The sequence below is a fragment of the Engystomops pustulosus genome, chromosome 7 (assembly GCF_040894005.1).
Source record: "Engystomops pustulosus chromosome 7, aEngPut4.maternal, whole genome shotgun sequence".
Taxonomy (NCBI): Eukaryota; Metazoa; Chordata; class Amphibia; order Anura; family Leptodactylidae; genus Engystomops; species Engystomops pustulosus.
This window is the reverse complement of record NC_092417.1, coordinates 155,480,794-155,498,623: the sequence shown is the minus strand read 5'-3', so window position 1 is coordinate 155,498,623 and position 17,830 is coordinate 155,480,794. Positions and strand designations below refer to the sequence as shown.

The 17,830-nt window shown below is 43.0% G+C and overlaps 1 long non-coding RNA gene and 2 other non-coding genes across 16 annotated transcripts in view; all 3 read right to left on the bottom strand.

Moving 5' to 3' along the window:
- The window catches only part of LOC140071134 (uncharacterized), a 56,895-nt gene that overhangs the window by 9,874 nt on the left and 29,191 nt on the right, over positions 1–17,830 (bottom strand). For 5 of the 14 annotated variants that reach the window (XR_011849050.1, XR_011849049.1, XR_011849066.1 and 2 more), the window contains 7 exons: positions 8,285–8,344; positions 7,713–7,744; positions 7,330–7,362; positions 6,974–7,101; positions 6,413–6,872; positions 4,905–5,016; positions 4,632–4,809 (listed from right to left, as the gene is read on the bottom strand). The exons of 2 other annotated variants lie outside the window; for them this stretch is intronic. This is a non-coding gene — a long non-coding RNA (uncharacterized lncRNA). Of the gene's footprint in view, positions 1–4,631; positions 4,810–4,904; positions 5,017–6,412; positions 6,873–6,973; positions 7,102–7,329; positions 7,363–7,712; positions 7,753–8,284; positions 8,345–17,830 lie in introns of those variants that run through there. 7 more of the 14 variants (XR_011849053.1, XR_011849055.1, XR_011849057.1 and 4 more) reach the window with 7 other exon arrangements.
- LOC140071442 (small nucleolar RNA SNORD29) lies at positions 8,402–8,465 on the bottom strand. Its single transcript, XR_011849138.1, has one exon. It is a non-coding gene; the product is annotated as a small nucleolar RNA SNORD29 (small nucleolar RNA).
- Positions 8,738–8,866, bottom strand: LOC140071459 (small nucleolar RNA SNORD22). The gene has a single exon (XR_011849154.1). It is a non-coding gene; the product is annotated as a small nucleolar RNA SNORD22 (small nucleolar RNA).

The window sequence follows — 17,830 nt, the reverse complement described above, 5'->3', positions numbered from 1 at the left end:
ACATTGGGGAGAACTACACCCCATATCATTTCTAGTAATAAGGACCACCACAAAAGCACAGGATGTGCTCTCTGACCTTCCTCAGGGCCTGTTACATAGGGTCACACAGCACCCACATACATCTTACCTCTGTGCAGGCTGGAAAACTAGTGAAGGGCTGTAGGAGGGGGTAGGGGGTTTATATTTGCCACTGCAGCCAATGAAATAGCTCTGCATAATCAAGAGGGTGTGGCCGGACCATCATTATAGGGAGGAGACAAGACCAGTGACATCACTGGAGACGGGGAATGAGGCCGCGGTTACACGGGGAGAATCAGTTTTGATGCATTTATATAGCTGTTCCGTTCCTGTTAAATGCATGTGGGAAGCAGTTTCCTTAGGGTGATGGCACACATTCAGTTTTTTCAGATACCCAAACCAGGAATGGAGTGAAAGTAGGAGGAGGAGCAGCACCTTTCAATTATTCGTCTCACCCATTATGATCCACACCCGTTTTTGGCTTCAAAAACTGCATCTGAAAAACTGAACATGTGCCATCACCCTAAGGGCGCGTTCACACGTTGCGTTTTCATTGCGTTTGAAATGCATATACAACAGCTGATGTGAGGTACACATTACCGTGTATGTTTGTAAACGCAATGTTAATGCATGCGTTAACAAAACGTGTGTGTTAACATCGTGTTTACAATGCGTTTTGTAAACGGAAACGTTAACAGTGATGTAATTAGGCAAATCACCTCTCCTCAGCTGTTGTATATGCGTTTCAAACGCAATGGAAACGCAGGTCAAGCGGTTTGAAACCGTTTTTGTCCGTTTTTAAGCAGTCCGTTAAAAAACGCATGCGTTTTTTGAAAACGCATGCGTTTTTGTCCTTTTTTAATTGCGTAAATTCGGAAAACCTGTCAAAAACGTATGCGTTTTCAAAAAACTCATGCGTTTTCAAAAACGTATAAGTTTTTAAAAAACGCATGCGTTTTTTTAACAGATTAAAAACGGACCAAAAACGGTTTCAAAACGCCATGTGTGGCATCACCCTTAGGCCTGTAACACAAGTGGCGTTTTAGTTGCGTTTCTGCTGCGATTTTGAAAACATATGCATTTTTCACATGTTTTGCTTGCGTTTGCATTTTCAGCCTGCTGTTTGTACATGTAATCGTATGCGTTCCTAAATGAGTTTTTCAGCACAATTTACTTGATTATTGAATTTAATACATGTTTGGATGGATACATTAATAGTAAAAGTATCAGTTTTTTTTATCCAATACATTTAACTGGTCCATTTAATAAAAAAAAAACGTTGCTTTCTGTTAGCGTCAGTTTTTCGATTTTCATTATTTAATAGCCATCCATTTCCCTTTCCCCTCAAATAATCGAAGATCTAACAGAAGATACTACCAGACATTATTGCAAGTATATTAACCCCTTAAGGACGGAGGGTTTTTCCGCTCATTTCTCGCTCTCCACATTCAAAAATCCATAACTTTTTCATTTTTACGTGTACAGACCTGTGTGAGGGCTTATTTTGTGCGTAACAAATTTTACTTTCCCGTAATGTTATTTATTTTAACATGCCGTGTACTGCAAAACTGAAAAAAATTTCCAAATGTGGAAAAATTGAAAAAACATCACGTCACGTTCTTGTGGGCTCACTTTTTACGACTTTGACTGTGCACTCAAAACACCTCAGCTTTATTCTTCGGTGCGATCGCGGTGATACCAAATTTATACAGGTTTTATTGTGTTTTAATACATTTTCAAAAATTAAACGAATGTGTACAAAAAAGAAATGAGGCGACGTTTTCATTGCTACCATTTTGAGGTCTGTGCGATATTTTGATAATTTTTTATTCCATTTTTTATGTGATGTAAAAAGGTGTAAAAGTCGCATTTCGGACATTTGGGCGCCATTTCCCGCCTCGGAGGTCACCGCCGGCCGTAACCATTTTTATATTTTGGTAGATCGGGCATTTTGGGACGCGGCGATACCTAATGTGTCTGTGATTTTTACTGTTTATTATGTTTTATATCAGTTCTAGGAAAAGGGGGGTGATTTGAATTTTTAATATTTTATTAATTTTTTTTAAACTTTTTTTTCACTATTTTTTAGACCATCTAGGGTACATTAACCCTAGATGGTCAGATCGCTCCTACCATATACTGCAATACTTCTGTATTGCAATATATGGCATTTTTGCAGCACATTCATTACAATGAGCCACTGGCTCATTGTAACGAATCTGCAGATGCCAAATAGTCTCGGGTCAAACGAAGACCCGAGGCTACCATGGCAACCAATCGCCGCCCCCCGATGACGTTCGGGTGCGCGGCGATCGCAACAAAGATGCCGCCGTCTTTTAAATGCCGCCGGCAACGGACAGGTTAATAGCCGTGATCGGTGCAAGCACCGACCGCAGTTATTAGCGGTGGGGGTTTTCTGCAATATGCAAAAACCCCACCTCTGTATGAAGAGGACTCAGCCCGTGAGCCCTCTTCATACACTCCTTATACCTCTGCGCCGTAGAGCTACGGCGCAGAGCGTTAAAGGGTTAAAAAACAATGGGGAAAAAACTGATCTGTTTATCATGTGTAAGGGGCGAGGTCACACGTTGTGTTTTGGTTACATTGCATTTTGAAACGCATTACTACAGCTGAGGAGAGGTGATTTGCCTAATTACATTACTGTTAACAAAAATGCAATGTATACGTGATGTTAATGCATGTGTATTAACAGTGTTAACATTACATTACATTGTGTTGTGTAAATGCAAATGTTAACCGTAATGTAATTAGGCAAATCACCTCTCCTCAGCTGTAGTAATGTGTATGAAAACGCAACATGTGACTGCACCTTTTAGCAAAAAAATGTAACGTGGAAACCTGAGTCCTGGTGGGAACTGTCCCTTATTGTCTCCTTACTGACAACTATAGTGATGAATCTCCCTTCATTTGCATCACAGTTTAAACTCCACATTTTTGAGCCTAAAATCTCTCTCACTTGTACTTTTGGCAAGAAACCCAGGAGGTGGCCTTTGCTTTTGACATTGAACCCGTCTCTTGGCTACGATGGAATTGTACAAGTCAGTGACTGGAAACTAGGACACTATAGCCATAGGTTTATATGCCACATATGGATCTGCCCTGCTGAATGCCCAGTTTTTGGCACAGGCTGCATAATTACAAATAGACTGGAATTGAGTTTTTACTTTATGAAATGTTGGTTTCATCATTTGGACACCTAAGGATTTTTTTACATTGTTCCATCAGAAGAATTTGCAGGAGATCACATCCTGCAGGAGCCGCTGCTGTGATATCAAACCATTATCTCAACCAAGTATTACAACCCAAAAGGTTTGGGACTCTTGGAGCACTTGCAGTTACCAACCCCTCGGAGAAATACAACAGAAAATACATGAACTGGCATCCGAGACATCTGCATCCAAGGGTTTGATCATTTCTTCTCCATAGCTGACCAGAGAACCCAGAGTTGTGACAATTCCTGTCCTGATTGTATGAAAAACAAATTGATTTAAGGGTGAGAAGTGCCCAGGGGTTGGGTTATGCCCTGAGGATAAGGATGTACAGTCCTGCTGATCAATTGATGCTCAAGTATTATACATCCCATTGATCCAGCCAATCTTATGGAAGGGCTGGAAATTTTAAAACACCCCACGGGTATCTCTAGCCCTCGACAATGAATGGGCGCACTATTAGTGCCATTTGTCAGAACAGACCATTGACATGATCTGTGAGGGTCCCAGCACCAATTAGGTATCCATTATCCTGTAGAAAGGTGATAAACTAATAAAATTCCCATTAAATAAAGTTAAGTGTTACTCTGCAAGGTTGTAAGTAGGGATGAGCAAACCCAAAGGCAAAGTTGAGGACCAGCTCAACTCCCCCACACACAACCAGCACAGGAGGGTCTGAGGAGCTGCCATTTGCCCCATACATGTCTATGGAGCTGATGGACATTGCCTATTACTGTGCTCCAGCCATCTACATTTAATGGGTGTCTGACCCCTGTTCTCGTGATACATAGAGGATGTTTGACTGAGTCCACCCTTCTGATGAGCAAATCAGGCCTTAGCACTGGCTTTGTGGGACAACCCCTTTAAGGAAACTGGTACTATGGGTCTGTGAGAAGCTGCCCTGCATTCATTTTTACCATCAAATGTGATCAAATTATTCCAATGAGTAGCAAACAAATCATATGGGCAGCACAAGATACAGGCAAGATATCATGATAGGATGTGCCATTTATAAGGGCAGCATGGTTGCTTAGAATTACAGCCTTGCAGCGCTGGGGACTTGGGTTCTAGGGTCAGGATCTGCAAATAGTTTGTATGTTCTTTTGGTGTTTGCATGGGTTTCCTCCAGGTACTCCAGTTTCCTCCCACACCAAAATATACATGAATAGATTGTGAGCCCCATTGGGACAGATTTGGCAAGCTCTGTGCACCACTGTGTAATCTGTGTGCGTTATATGAAATTATTCATAGTTGCCTCCAGGAGACCATCAATGTCCAACAGGATGATACAACAACTTGAATATATATTGTAACCATCAGCTGCAGATTGTGATCCCAGAGGACCAACTATGTATCGCCCCAAACCAGAATTACACAGAAATCACAAGTTTGATATTTTCTTTATTAGAACACAAGTTTATTCTGCAAAGTTTTATACAAGCACAAGACATCCGGCATGTTCAGCAAATTCAACATTAGGCTTCTAAGTCTCTCGGATACATGGACTCCATGTCTGGGAATATCAGCCGATACCAAAGCAATGATTTACGCATCAGGAGAGCTATGAATAAAACAAAACCAAGTGTTACTCCATAAGCTCCAATGTTCAAATAAAGATATACAAGATAAGTGACATTATAATAGCTCAGAGCGTACCATTCACTCATGGTTCTCAGACTGGGGAAGTACATGGAGGATCGTCATAGCCCGGTATATTGCATCATTACTTTAGTGATAGAACAGACTCAAGTGTAGTCACCACCTCATCCTGCAAAGAGAAGAGAAGATTCCATTAGACAACTCAATATCAAGAATGTTCCTTAGTCTCATTAAAGGAATCTCTTCAGGATAGCGACAATCCATGTCACAGCCAACATGAGAGCCAGCTCAGGGTATAGTGGATTATTCATCACTGGAGAACCCATTTCATATACCTTCCAGTCCATCTTCTGCTACAGGTCACTTGCCTACCACTGAGCCAGATCATTATGTAGTTTATACTGAATACAAAGTCCTGTAATGAAGAGTAGGTTTATGGCCCTTTAATCACTGCCGTTGTGGGGGACATATAGCCAGCTGCAAATTTACTGTTATGCATGTCCCCCAGCCACTACACATGTGCCTCCATACCATGCAAGGGAAAGACCATGCTCTTCCGGTTTACATCCGGGAGCCGTGTTCATCCGTCTCCAGCGCAAGGCTGTATACTCACCCAGGAGAGAATACAGCAGTGTGAAAGGTCTATCCCATAGCAATACACATATGGGAGGCCTGTTGTACAGAACTTTCCTAATGTGTATTCACAGAATGTAGAACTCTACAGAGTAGCATCTAGTAGCAGCCACCCAGACATCTAGGCTACTAAAGCTGGATGGGTGATATCTAGTAACACAACTAGAATACTACACAGCTTTGTCTTTAGCAATATACAGACAGGAGTGAATGAACTTGTACAAACCAATATTGACTACAATACATGAGGAACTCCTTGTTCTCAGCTAACTTCAGGATTTTGCTTGCTAATACAGAGGATACTGAGCAGAATATGTCCATGTGAGGGACACTGGCATCTGCCCAATGCATCAGTTCAGCTGCAGAAGCTTTATATTAGGAAATTACAGTAATCAGTTATATTGGGGCCATTGTATTCTGCCAAATGCAAGATATTTACTGATCCAAACCCAGTGCAGCTGAAACATGTTGGAATCAGTCTTGCTGTACTGGGTTTGGACTGGCAAGTCCACTATAACAAGCTCTGTCTGTGCCAGGTGCAATCACCATCAGCTAAAGTAGTCTACTATAGGCTTACCATATATCACATGTCCACTACTAGTGTGTAGTGAGTCATTTATGCCATCATTATGGACACCAACTGGAAAAACAGTTGAGCAAGCAAAGCAGATTCACAACTTGCAATAACAGCCCCCAACCACCAATAAAGGAAGACCAACACCTATCAGGGATCTTTGTATATTTTAAAAAATGTGATAAAGCCTTTGAAAAGAACACAAATTTAGCTTTAAATCTCCATCAGAACTCCAGCATGCTAAGAGGATTCTTCACTGTAGATCAGATGAACGAGATTAATGAAGTCATCACTTGGAGATGTATAATATACACAGCCCCAACTATTCTACTGGGAATAAGGGGGAAATAGGACTCACCACTCAATGAGTAATCTTAATCACTGGCAGGTACAGTAGATGATGTTCTTCAGATTGTTCATTGCCTATTAAAAAACATTAGTTATTGTTTCAGTATTTGAGGTCCCATATATTAGAGATCTGATTATATTTTGCCTTATATCAGGCTTTAGGGTGGCATCACCAAAATCAGGTACATGCTTGTCTATAGGAGTCATTGCTTAAAGCAAGTTGGTTAGATCTAATAGCTTTTTAGTCCTTTGAATTATGTGCTGTGAAACCTTGTATTGATTTTTGACAAGTCAGAAAACATTTCAAACTCCTGATTAAATGTTGTGGTAATAGAACCATTTTAGTTCAGTGCCCCTACACAGGCACATGACGCAAACATTTGTCATCTTCAAATCCAGTCCAAGGGTTCTCCATGAAGGTCTGGATGCTGAACACCGGCCACTCCAAGGCTTGAAACACTAGGAAAGAGCTACAAGGAAAAGAAATCACAAGTTACTCCAAAGTGTAATGAGTGAAAGGCAAAACTAAGAAACTTGATGATATTTTACAATACAGAAGCTCAGAGAGTACCATTCAGTCACAGATCTCAGATGTATTCTCCATCGCTAAATGGTCTTGTCAAATTGAAGCCCAGTGACTTTCCATTCAGCCAGAATCTATGGCAGTTTTGCTAAAGGCTGATCGCATGTGGCCAGAATCTGCAAAATAAACCAGTGGGACATTTTGCATGCAACAATCCATAAGCAGTTATTGTAGGCCATTAAGATGTAGAAGCTCAGGATGGTACCAGTCATCAGGTCTCAGACTGGGGCGGTACAAGGAAGGATCATCACAGCCCAGTATAATAGTGTTTTATCACCATTACTTATATTGTGCTAATAGTTAAGCCACTATACTATTCTAGAACGGACACTTACCTCACTTACCTCTTACCACTCACCTCTTTGCAGTCTTTTGGCCTGCAAAGAGGAGAGAACAAGCCATTAGACAGCTTAATGTTATGCATGTTCCTTATGGACATTAAGGGGATCTCTTCAGGATAGCGACGATCCTTGTCACAGCCAACACAAGTGCCAGCTCAGGGTATAGTGGATTATTCATCACTGGAGACCCCTTCAATCATTTACATGTAGCTATGGCTACTTCAGGCTAAAGTCATGCAGAGTAGACATCCTATAGCAATTTACACAGGAAAGTTCTTGTGTAACAGGTTTCCTAATGAGTATTCAAGGCCATGATTCCATATTGTATTCTAAAGTCACCCAAACATCTTCCTTCCCCTTTAAGATTCAGTATAAGCCCTCCTTACCATAATGATGTTCTGACCATGGCAGCAGTCACCTGTAACCCTGAAAGATGGAACCAATAATTACCAGGGTAACATAACAGTAATTACAATATCCTCCAAGCTGTCAGGATCCATATTTTTCATCAATAATATCAGCCGAACGAGATTCACTGATCATCATGTCAGCTGGATGAACAATATCTTGTAACAATTTTTAGGTACTGCTCATTTCATTAGCAGCAGTCTATGGCTGTATTCACACACGTATGAGGGGGGGGGGGGGGGAACGCATGTGTCCCCCATACATGGCAATGGATGTATGGTGCCCTACAGGAGTGGTACAGTGCTGCACCATACAGTTCCGTATCCGAGAAAAAAAAAACAAAACATGTTCTATCCTTCTCCCGTAATATGGCACCGCGGCCATATATCTAATGGCACTCACCCCCTTTCCCCGGCCCGGACGTGTGCCCGTCGTTCTATGGTACGACGGGCAACATCTGTGTTTAAGAGTGCTTTGTTTACAATCCTTCATCCTGGTGGTAGATTTCTACAATAAACTGAAGTCTTTATATGTTTTAGCCAAGACTTACCAGAAAGTTAGGCCACGTAGAGATGTAATCTTCATTCTGCATTACTTTTGGATCCACCTGCTGGAGAGACTATGGTCAGATTTATACTGCATACAGCAAAGGCTTCAGAGAACAGATGCTGCTCAGTTGTTCATACATTTTCATTGTTCATCAAAGTGAGCTAGTTTTTTCATCATCACAGCCCTATAGTCTACAGGACACTATATAGTTACATACCTGCAATACTGTGCCTATATAGCGCCATGTTCTCCAGTAAACCTGCAAGGAAAGGCAAGAGGTTAGAGTAACAAGATATTTTATCTTAAAAAGATTCTATTTAACTAGCTGCCATTGTACGTTTTTTTTTTTTTGGGGGGGGGGGGGGGGAAGCTTAGCTATACAGTCACATTGCATTACTATAATTTTGTAAATGCAGATTAAGCTGTGAATCACAGGGGCACTAAATTAACTCCAACCCTGATCAGACTGTCCCAGCTGGAACATGGCCTCCTTCCTCTCCTCCTGAGGTAACCAGTGGGTTCAACCTTTTCAGGCTCTGGCACCGTACAGGAGGTCGGACGGGTGAAGGTTTCATCATTTGGGCTGAGGCTTGGTAAATTATCCATGGCCAGTGTCTACTAGAACTTGCCTCACATAAATACCCATTTCTACTATGACCCACCACTTGTGCCATTACTAGCATACCCACCCATCTTGTGCAAGTCATTGTCTTCTAGACGGAGATAAAGGGCGTCCTGTGGAAAGAAAAGCCGTTTAGTACAAGATTTGTGGGAACAAGGCGGTATAACAATGGCTGCCTCATCTCAGAATTAAAAGAAACATCACTAAACCAGTCAGATATATGCTTGTTTCTTGTCATTCATCAGTGATAATGCAACATTCTTAAGGAAAGCAAAATCAACAATGATAAACCAGAGACAAATCAGATACATTTCACTCCGATTACAGGTTATTAGATTTACAGAAAAAATGACCATGTGGCTCTATGGGAAGGAATTCCTAAATACTAAGATATACGATCATCGCCCAATAGAGGAGCCATGAATGGAAACTATCAAATCGCTAAACATGATAACAGTGGGACACCAAGGATAGACTTCTCAGGGGCACAGCTAGGAGTGGTCGGGTCCCATACAGTAGCTGATTTTTGCATGGAGGCCCCCCACTTACCCTTTAAAAGATATATGCAAATTTGTACAGATATATACACCCACATAAAGTTCTACACTCATACATGCACCCACATACATACAACTACTCACTGTATATACAGTAATATATTGAGTATATACACCAAATTTGCACACATACAGTATATATACCCTTATATAGTATCAACACCATATGCACATATACCGTGTTTACATACAGTACATGCAGCATTTACACACAACACAAATACAACAAATGCACACATTCACATACATACAGTATATGCAGCATATACACATACCTCCCAACTTTTGGACAAGAGAAAGAGACAGATCCCCTCCCACTTTTCTAAACCACGGTCCCCACATAGTACAATGCCCCTTACTTTGTCCCCCCCCCCCATGGACCCATTTAATACCCCCTAATGCAAATGTGCAACATATATAACCCCCTCTTTAATTTTACCCTCCATTTACATTTTGTTTTCCACTTTTACTTATCTCCCCAAACTTACATAATTCTCTGTACTCCTATCACCAATCACATGGTTTGGTCCCTGTTCTCTATCCTCATAATGTAGCCTCCTGTCCTGCAGCCTCCCCCTTCAGTCTCCTCCTCCAGTCCCAGTCTCCTCCAGAATCCTTCTGTAGCCTCCTGTCCTGCAGCCTCCCCCTTCAGTCTCCTCCAGAATCCTTCTGTAGCCTCCAGCCCCCCTGTCCTCTATCCTCCTGGCTCCTCTTCCTGCAGCCCCATGTCCCCTCAGTCTCTTACCTGCAGTCATTCCATAATCTCCTGGGCTTGAGTCTGAATCACTCAATGGTGCAGACATCAGGTGAGGAGGTAGCAGGGGTTGGTCCCGCCTCCTCCCGGCCCCCATGCCTCAGCTGCTTTGCAGCTCTAAGCTACAGGGTCTGAAGGAGGCAGGACAAATTGGGAAAAGTGGGCAGGGCCCAGAACATACTCTCATCTGCCCGTGGCAGTGTGCCAGAGCCCAAAAAAAAAAAAACCGGGACTGTCACGCTGAAACTGGGACGGTTGGGTATACATACACACCATATACAAAAACACATGCATGCACACATGCATATATGTGTACACAGAAACATGTAAATAGTACTTGCTTTTTTGACGTCCAGCATGGTGGCTGTGTGGGTCAGCAGGTGGGTGCTCTGGGGAGCCAACAGGCAGGTAGTAAGATCGGTGGGCGGTCAACACACAGGAAGTTCTATGAGCGGACGGGCATGAGGGAGGTTGTGGGCGGTTCTTTGTGCGGGCTTGGAGTGCCATGCACTGTTTCAGTCACTGGGTGGGCCGTCACCTGTGTCGGCTGGAAGATGGGATGAAATGGGCGGGTCAAGGACATAAGCCTATGAGCTTGGCAGGGACAAAGGGGGCCCAGCATTATGACTCGGCCATGTGTCACCAGGCCCCTTAACCTCACGGGCCCCATAGCAACTGCTATGGCAGTAGTTACGCCACTGCTTCTGCTCATATCCAAAACAGGACAAGTGTTTTTATAATCTATGCTATGACCACACAGAAGACATCAGGGAGTCCTGCAGATAAATATTTGATGTATGCCCTATGAATCTCAGTGGCATCTACGTTATGATTATTCGGTCAAGGTCTGCAACACCAAAGCCAATGCACAGGCAGGCCAGAGTCATGAACCCTTTAGGACGTTTCTAGAACCTAGGATATTGTGCAATTGCAGCTGTAGCTACTGCCTGGCAAGTCAACCGTTAACCATTTCTGGCTGTTGCAGGTTGTTCAATAACAATGTTAGCAGCATATTCCTTAAGCTGCAAAGGTCATGGAGAGCCGGTCCACAGGAAAGGTACACGCAGCCTGATAGTTGATGCAGGTTGGACTCTGTCCCATCTGAACCAGCCCAAGTGGTGGAATCTGCAGTTCTGGGATTAAGTCTCCAGACTTGCCCTGTGTGCCAGGCAGCAGACCTGGGATTAAAGGCTGCAATTACACCGATCACCTCTCTAGGCAGGTTCTGTCTCCCCAACAGCTCCTGACCTGGAGAGGGTACTATTTGCAACTATCTGCCTGCCTATGCATCGGCAGGGGTGTTGCAATTGTGATAATTGATTGTCTAATATGTTCCTGCAATGCAAGCTGGAAGGTGAATGGGGTGGTGCTACCACCTGCTCATAAAAAGCACATGGTCCTTGTATAGAGTCTGCAGAGAGAACCAGATCTCATGGTCTGTCTGCCACAACTAGTGTCCTAATCCCAGGTACTTCAGGTGCCTCAGGCCTACTGCCTAGCACCCAGGGCAAGTCCTTAGACTTAAGCCCAGAACTGAGCTCCACCACCCAGACTCAGTTTCATCTGCACCAACCCAGCCTGCAACTACTATCAGGCTGTGTTTAACCTTCCTGTAGGCCGGCTCTCCACAACTGTCCCAGCTTGAGAATCTGCTGTTATTTTTGCTGTTGCCCACTGTTCAGTAAAGAACTGCAAGTTGATTTGCACAATGTCGCCTCTGTGATCCCTGGATCGAGGCTGCTTACCACCATGGGATTCCCCATCCATCACCAAGGGATTCATCCTACAGACACTCAGGGGTTGCCCCAGGAAGAACTTATTGCAGGAATTTCTGGCATGCAAGAGGGCCATATACAGAATGGGATCAGCAGGACAAATGCACATCCAGTAGAACAGGGATCTAATTGGAGAAGACCACAGCAGAGACCCTCAGCCATCAGACTCTTATTTGCTGTCTTTTGCAGTAACATCCCATTACATAATCTGAATATAGCACCATTACTATGCAACTATATAGTACATAACACTTTACAACTTATTGTGTTTGTAGATGTCTCCTATAAGACTTTGCAGATCCATCACATGGAATAATGGAAGGGAGCATAACTGGACTATCAGTCCAACAAACTGGCCATGTGCTATAGGACCTGTAGTGGAGGCCATTAGTGTGCCACATGCATGTAGAGATCTAATGCATTTAATAAAATTGGATCTTGATACATACAATGAGCGGACACTTACCAGTCTGACAGTGTCCTGCACCTAAAGGATCAAATATATTAGCATCTTGAAAAAGCTTCTGACACAGCTATAATATACATCAGGCCTATGAGCCACGTGCGCCTCAGATGTAGCTGTCCTCACAGTACTCAGAACAGGTCTGCGAGAATCTCATCCTAGACGTCACAGCTTTCATATAATATAAATATTAAATACCAATAATCGTGCCCACTTCTAGGTAACAGGCCCCTATGCTATGCAAACAGAATACCAACAAGAAGCATATGAGACCATGTATCATACTGCAAGTACCAATAAATACAAAATATAAATCTTTATTAATGCATATAGACAATCAAAAATTGGACATTAAAGCCATACACATTAAAACCACAAGAACAAACAGCATGGTGGTGGTCAATGCATTAGCCATAGTATATAATAATACATCATAACAATCTACAAAATTAATCCATAAGTGTAAAAATAAGGGCTGTACCGAGCACAAAAAAATATAAACTACATCACAATTAAATCACAAGTGTCAAAGTATTATACCTGTGCCTCAGGTCAAATTAGCCCCAGACCACTACCACAGCACCCCAACGCGCGTTTCGCCGTCGCTTCCTCAAGGGGGTGTGCTGTGGCAAGGCGGGGGGGAGGATATATCTACCCTCACACACAAGACCAGCTGACTGATATGAGCCTATAAAAAAATGTCTCTTACCCAAGATATGTGATGAGGCAGGTGTATACTAATGGCGCATCGCTCCGGCCGCCAGGCACGTGACTGGAAGACAGGCCCGAGTTCCGGAGAGCGAATGACGCGCAAACATGCGCGTCATCGCAGACCGGAAGTTCGGGTCCGTCGCCGGGCACAGAGCATGCGCCGGAGAGATGCGCATCAACCGCCATGTTGGATGCTGGCAAGGAGTGTGGGCTCAAGATATACCAGAGATTATAAGAGGTGAGTATACAAAGCAGAGTAACAGAAAGTTATAATATGTGCCGGAGGTCAGAATGTGATGTCATTAGACATACATGAAAAGCTACCATAATTGTATTTATAATTAACTTATTTTAATGCATAGATAGTATAAATTATTATACATGTATACCTTGGACTATTAATTATTTATTAATTCATCATGTGCAATTAAAAAAAGACGTGAAGGGAAAAACAAAAAAAATTTAAAACTAATATATGAAAAAATATATTGAATCCAATTGTATATGCTGTGTCCAAATCTATGTGATTGTGCCATTTATTGAACTATAATAATATTGATATACATGTGAAATAGGCCGAGTGATAATTTGATTATTTGTAGCCCGAATATATTGTGGCATAATGTGGTTAGTGAGAAGTTGGACTAACCTAATAATTATCAGTGAAATAATGGTCTAACTCTACATAAAGTGCTATGTGAATAAAGTGTGATGTGCTTATTGATAAAGTGCAACAATCACAACCACATTAAATTGTAAGGTGAATACTTGTGAATGTGCCTTGCTGAATCCCTCACTTGGATAACCGAGGGGAGATCTAAAGTGTCATGTGCTGAAAAGTGCATGAGTTATGTTATAATATTAAAATGTAATAGCTTGAATGGTGTCATGTATTAAATAGTTCACCCCCAGAAGGAAGAGACCGTATCATATTTTATGGATCCGATCCATGAATGGCCAACATTACGGCAATACACATGCCCAACCGCACATCCAGTGGGCAATGTATGTCACTTCATCACCCCACCTAAGGGGGAAGGTGAAAAGCCTCGAGCCAACCAATAAATATGATCTACCCTCAATGCACCTCACCCTACCGCCAAAAGTTACGAATGAAATATAAAACCAATAGATACACACTAAACCATAAAATTAGCGACTCACTGCCCATTTCTACTTAAATATATGGGGAAAAGGAGAGCTTCTCATTCAATCCTGAAGGGGACACAGTATCCAATTTCACAATCCATTTCAATTCAATCCTCTCCAATCTTTTGAAAGTGTCTCCTCCACGGGCTCCCAGAATAATCTTGTCAATACCGTATGCTCGAAGATCCTGCCATCTACCATCATGATATTCCAAAAAATGTTTCGGTACAGGTTTGAGTCGGGCTAGCTTTTCCAAATCAGGTTGCGCGTCATTCGCTCTCCGGAACTCGGGCCTGTCTTCCGGTCACGTGCCTGGCGGCCGGGGCGATGCGCCATTAGTATACACCTGCCTCATCACATATCTTGGGTAAGACATTTTTATAGGCTCATATCAGTCAGCTGGTCTTGTGTGTGAGGGTAGATATATCCTCCCCCCCGCCTTGCCACAGCACACCCCCTTGAGGAAGCGACGGCGAAACGCGTCGGGGTGCTGTGGTGGTGGTCTGGGGCTAATTTGACCTGAGGCACAGGTATAATACTTTGACACTTGTGATTTAATTGTGATGTAGTTTATATTTTTTTTGTGCTCGGTACAGCCCTTATTTTTACACTTATGGATTAATTTTGTAGATTGTTATGATGTATTATTATATACTATGGCTAATGCATTGACCACCACCATGCTGTTTGTTCTTGTGGTTTTAATGTCCAATTTTTGATTGTCTATATGCATTAATAAAGATTTATATTTTGTATTTATTGGTACTTGCAGTATGATACATGGTCTCATATGCTTCTTGTTGGTATTTTCAATATAATATAAACCATGTACCAGAGATGCCCCTCTATGCCACCCCACAGCAGGCAGCAGCAACATGCACTGCTACACCGAGGATGGCACCAGATTCCAACTCACCATCCCGAGAGGAGGTCGTTCAAAATGGCCTCTGACACCAAGTTGACTCTCAGGCAGCTGGCTGTGAGTACTGGACAATGGAACCATGAACTGCCTCACAAAGGGTCATCCGCCGGTTCCTGGGGGCCTACGTGTGCCTGAGCAGTGAGTGATCTGCCGTTTTTTATGTGATGTAGTGAATGGGCGCCAGAGCTCGCTCAAGCTGCGGCCTCAGACAGCAAACCCAGACTCCATAGGCGGCTCTTTTAAACCATTAAAGGGGTTGTGCGAGGATACAAAAACCCTTGGGTGCCCGGGATGGAGCAGATTAAAAGAAAGCAAACACTTCCTTACCTCTATGGCCCCTCCCAGCATCCAGTGCTGCGATCTCTCTGGTCCGTTTGGCCACTCACCCATCCTGTGTGACAACACTGGAAATAGAGACAACGGGTGGGCATGGAACACAGAGGTAAGGAAGGTTTTTTTTTTAACCCAGCCACCCAAGGTTTTTTTTTTTTTTTTTAATACCCTTGGACAACCCCTATAAGATTCACAAGTCCAGAATGGTACCAGTTATCAGGTCTCATACTGGGCTGTGAGGTCTTCCTTTTACTCCCCCAGTCTCAGTGTTTTATTACCAATAATAGCATCAATTATTCTAGGATAGACACTTACCCCAATGTTGTCAGTCCCATAGCCTGCAAAAAGGAGAACAATCCATTAGACAGCTCAGTGTTAATGGAAATAAGGAACTTTAAGGGAATCAGTTCAGGATAGCGACAATCCATGTCAGCCAACAGAAGTGCCAGCTCAGGATATAGTGGATTATTCATCACTGGAGAACACCCCCCCCCCCCCCCCCCCCATTTCAGGTTCCCCTCTGTCCAATAGTAGCATTGCTCAAGTTAATAGTAGGGCAGAGCCACTATAACTTCTGAACTAGAAACAATCCTGATCCTATTTTAAAGGGGCGATTCCGCTCTTAAAATGATACCAGAACCGTTTCAGAATATCCATATTTGTACCTTAGGCCAATTTTGGGTTAAGGCTTATATTTATCTCACACTTCAGAGTATGGCATAGCCAAGTCCCTTTTTATGCAGCCCAAAAAACTTAAGAAATCAAATTATGGGTTTGTGTATGATTTGTCATTACAATGCTTAAAGGATTTGACCTGCTATATACCATGGTCTTTATATTGCACCAATTTACAAATCATAGGGGACATATATTTGTTATAAATTGCTTTAAGATGCCAACATGTACATTACTTATCTAAATGACGTTCTCTGTCCACCGCAGCAGGAAACCTGAAAGATGGAGCCAGTCATTACCCATAAAAACCAAGCATTTATAAGGCACAATATCCCCCGAGCTGTCAGATATCTCATCATTACTACTCAGACGTACGAGATTCTCTGATCATCATGGCAGCTGGATGCTGATGTGTAGGTGTAGACCTGACAGTAGTGGAAGCCCAATATCAGCAGAACCACCATTGAGGGGTTTAGCTGTGGCACCATTACTGCAAGTCCATTGTTATGGGCTCCATAATATATTGGGGGTCATTGTATTGAGCCAAATACTTAATCATCTAAGAGAACATAACCAAAAGAGAAGAAAACGTGCTACTGCCAAAAATTAGGGGTACAAAGGAACCCCAGGTAATGAATGACATGCTATGTGATGGTGCACTTATTGATCTAAACCAACATGCTGCATTCTCTCCCGCTGGACTGGGTTTGGGCCAACAAGTGTCACATTATCCCTGCTGAAGCTAAGAGTAGTTCACCATGAACTTAACACATCTCAGATCTCTTCATACAAATGAGGGAATCCACCCCAGGTCTGTAGCAAGATGCAGGACCCAGAGATCACAGTGGGGTCTGTCTGTAAGTCAGGTGTCCTTAAGTAGGGAGACCACCTGTACTGACAGTAAATGCAGGTGTCAGGTAAAGCCAAAAGTCAGTCAGGAATGACACAAGTTACCTTTTTATTTACTTTGCATAAAACTTAGTAACTGCCCATTTACATAGAGGCAGTTCAGTAAAACCCCAATCCTAGTCAAGGAAATCCCTTTAATCTCAATCAAGACTCCAATGAACAAGACTTTATAAAGTCCTTCATAAACACCAAGTTATATACAGTACATGCACCAAGCTCATCTGATAACTTGTATACAAAATCATATACTCCAGTTACAAGTAACAGGGACCCCCACAATAGTACAGGATGTGCTCTCTGACCTCCCTCAGGGCCTGTTACATAGGGTCACACAGCACCCACATACATCTTACCTCTGTGCAGGCTGGGAGACTAGTGAAAGGCTACAGGAGGAGTAGGAGGTTTATATTTGCCACTGCAGCCAATGAAGGAGCTCTGCATAATCAAGAGGGTGTGGCCAGAACATCATTATAGGGAGGAGACAAGACCAGTGACATCACTGGAGAGGGGAATGAGGGCGCGGTCACACGGCCCATTTAGGGCGCTGTCACACGTTGCGTTTGCAAACGCAGACGCAGACCAAACCGCGCCCACCGGGCGGTCCGCGGTCCAATCGCATCGGCGTTTTCAATAGAAACATAGAGAAACGCCGATGCGATTGGACCGCGGACCGCCCG